The sequence below is a fragment of the Thamnophis sirtalis genome, unplaced genomic scaffold (genome assembly GCF_051295495.1).
Source record: "Thamnophis sirtalis isolate CommonGarterSnake01/CBP01778 unplaced genomic scaffold, rThaSir2_p1.2 scaffold_3, whole genome shotgun sequence".
In the NCBI taxonomy this organism is placed as follows: Eukaryota; Metazoa; Chordata; class Lepidosauria; order Squamata; family Natricidae; genus Thamnophis; species Thamnophis sirtalis.
Genome location: NW_028261383.1, coordinates 9,897,745 through 9,901,389, shown reverse-complemented (window position 1 = coordinate 9,901,389; position 3,645 = coordinate 9,897,745). Strand labels below are relative to the sequence as shown.

Genomic DNA, 3,645 nt, shown 5'->3' with positions numbered 1-3,645 from the left:
AAATAGAGCAATGGTGCTTGATCCCCTTTACACCTAAGTTTGTCTTAACCTTTTTTCTTTTTTCTGTTGCAAGCAGGTGATGGATGGGAGATGGCGGATTCTGGCCAAGAGGCAGTAGTAGCTTTCCCAAAAGAGAAAAAGGAAGTTGCAGAAAAGATGGATGGAAAGCAAAGTTGTGAGGAAAACCTGTTAACGGTTGAGCTGGAGAATTACACTAGTTTCCCATATGCAGATAACAATGTCTTATTGGACACAGAGGATTGCCAAGAAAAAGAAGTGTGTCCAAGGTGTGGGAAAACACTTCGAGATGGATCGGAATTATGTGACTGTTGTGAAAGCCTTTCTGGAGAGAAACAAGATGAAAGCAGGCAGCACTCCAGAAGGAGCCTTCCTCCTCCTTTACATGAAAGAATACAAGAAGGAAGAGAAATGTACAAATGTACGGAGTGTGCAGAAACTTTCGGTACAAGCCGCTCTCTTACATTGCATGAAAAGACTCACAAAGCAGAGGAATCACACAAATGTCTGGATTGTGGAAGGACCTTCAGGCAGAAAAATCATCTGAGTTCACATGAGGGTCCACGAAGAGATGAAGCAGCATCAATGGATTAATAGGGGAAAGTCCTTCGAAAGCAGAGCCTCCCTTACTTCCCACCAAAGCATCCACAGAGAGGAGAAGTTGCACAAACGCAGGGAGGGTAGAATGATGTTTACTTGGAGCAATGAACCAAATTCCCAGAAAAAGAGCCCCACTGGGAATAAGTCATGTAAATGCCTGGAATGTGGGAAGAGCTTCCGCTCTGCAAGTGACCTCACTTACCATAATAGGATCCATACAGGGGAAAAGCCATATCATTGCACAGTGTGCGGAAAGAGTTTTGCACAAAAAGGCAACTTCAATTTACATAAGAGGATCCATGCTGGAGAGAAGCCATATAAATGCACAGAATGTGGGAAATGCTTCAGGACCTCCAGTGCCCTTACTCACCATAAGAAGATTCACACAGGGGAGAAACCCTACGAATGTTTGGAGTGTGGAAAAAGCTTCAACAGACGTGACACTCCAGCCTTACATAATAGGATGCATAAAGGGGAGAAATGTTATAAATGCCTGCACTGTAGAAAAAGTTTCAGTCAAAAAGTTCATCTTAAGTGACATGAGAGGATCCACACGGGGGAAAAACCATTTCAATGCATGGAGTGTGGAAAGAGCTTCCGTTTATCTGGTCATCTTACTGTCCATCAGAGAATCCACACAGGGCAGAAGCCCTTTCAATGTCTGCAGTGTGGAAGGTGCTTTGCCAATTCTAGCAGCTTTAATACCCACAAACGGACCCACACAGGGGAGAAACCGTACAAATGCCTGGAGTGTGGAAAGAACTTCAGGAAATCCAGCCACTTAACTTCCCATAGAAATATCCACAGTGGAGAGAAACCGTATCAATGCACCAAGTGTGGGAAGCGCTTCAGTCAAACAAGTCACCTTAATATCCATAAAAGGATCCAAAGCCTTATAAGTGCACCGAATGTGACAAATGCTTCACCAGTTTGAGGTCCCTCACTTCCCACAAAAGGCTCCACACCAGGGAGAAACCATATGAATGCCGCATTTGTGGAAAGAGCTTCAATGCAAAAAATAGCTGCATCCTACACAGCAGAACCCACACTGAGGAGAAACCATATCAGTGCCAGCAGTGTGGAAAATGCTTCAGTGATTCTGGAGAACTGACGATCCATAAAAGGATTCACACAGGGGAGAAACCCTAAGTGCACAGAATGCAGCATGAGTTTCAGAAGAAGTGGTTACCTTTATAGCCACAAGAGGATCCACACTGGAGAGAAACCATATACATGTCACGACTGCAGAAAAAGCTTTAGACACAATAATTCACTCAGGGAAGAAATCCTATAAATGCCTGGAGTATGGAAAATATTTTAGTGAGAGTGCACAGCTTACCTCCCACAATAGGATCCACACAGGAGAGAAGCCATTTAAATGCATCGACTGTGGAAAGAATTTCAAAGACGGGAGAAATCTTATGCTGCATAAAGAATCCACACGGGAGAAGCCATATCAGTGTGTAGAGTGTGGAAAGAATTTCAGAACCGGGAATGTCTTTAATTACCATAAGAAGACCCACAGCATGAAAAGATGATGTAAGGCCTAAAAATCAAGCTAGGGTAGGGCAGGGGTATGTGCCTCACACGTCCCGCACCCGTTCACCTAAAAAAGCACCTTTGGGATAAGACATTCAGACAACCTTAGGGTGCAGAAAGCTGGCTTAGACATTGTATAGGGAAGATGGTGAAATATTTCAGGAGGAAACATTGCAACCTAAGTGGTGAGGTGCAGAACTGGTGTTGACAACCATCCATATTTCCCTAATGTTGGAAGGAATCAACAGTGGATCTACAACTACACCCTTGTGGAGAAAGTCACGCCAGAACAAAAAGAAATGGGATCTTCGGTAAGCACTTTGCTGGGACAAAGTGACGGGAGAGAATGAACTATTGAACCAATACAAGGCTTGAGAGTTTTGTCATAAGTAATAAGTGGAGGGATGGCGCTGGGTCTGCACCACCTAACATTGGTTGTGTTTCACTGATTTCTTGTCTGACATATGATATTATGTTTTTTTTTTAAATTAATACCCAAACTTACACAGTAGTTAAAAGGTTACGTTTATACAGTTCAGATATAGGCTGTTTTTTTGTCAGTAAATTGGACAATTTAGGGAACCAGCTTTAGAATATACAGGCAGCCCTTGACTTATGACCACAATTAAAGCCCAAAATTTCCATTGCTAAACAAGACAGTTGTTAAATGAGTCTGAAACCCATTTTGGAAAACACAGGGAAGGAATTTCATTACATCAAAATCGGTTGGGGCCGAAAGAAGGCAGAGCTTAGCAGTGAGAAGACGGACTTTCAGGCTACTCCTGAAACTCCTCTATTCCAAAGCATTTGGACGGTCCCTTTTTGGACCCAAGCTGTCCCGGAGAGACAGTGAAAGGTAGGAGGAGATCCAGTAGTCCCAGAGATGTTCGCAAAGTCTCTGGGGGATCTGGGAAAAAAACCTCCTTTGCCAGTGACTTCCGGATTAGCCATAAGGCTAACTGAAACTGCAGATAGCCTTAAAGAAAGTCGAAAATGTTTCTAGCTGGTAAGATGATTTTATTACTCAGAGACAGTCCGCCTAAAAATTCAAGCTAATTTAAATTAAAGAACAGAAGAATCTAGCGGCGATTTTGATCTTTTTATTGGTTTTTGGACGGTGGCTATCCTACCTTTTAAATGTTTTAAATGTTATTCACACAGACAAAGGATAGATTACTCCAACATCTCCTCTGATCCTCTGCAAGCGGGCTGTAAACTAATTCACTAATTTGGTTGTTTACAACTTGACACTTTTATTGCTTGGTTGTATTGGTCTAAGATCTGATAAGGTTGCATAGATTGCACAGCTCCCAGCTGCGTTTATTTGCAAATACCTCAGAGCTCTCAAGAAAAAATACTAACTGCGTACAAACATGGCGTCTATTCAAGTGTCTATTCAAATGATTTTTTCAGCGTTACAGAAATTATCTGCCACACAAGATAGAATTGAGAGAAAATTGGATTATTTGGTGTTTTAGCAACAAAATA

The 3,645-nt window shown here is 42.3% G+C and overlaps 1 pseudogene; it reads left to right on the top strand.

Moving 5' to 3' along the window:
* Nucleotides 1-429: 429 nt before the first annotated feature.
* Nucleotides 430-2,156, top strand: LOC148047125 (uncharacterized; annotated as a pseudogene).
* Nucleotides 2,157-3,645: the final 1,489 nt, after the last annotated feature.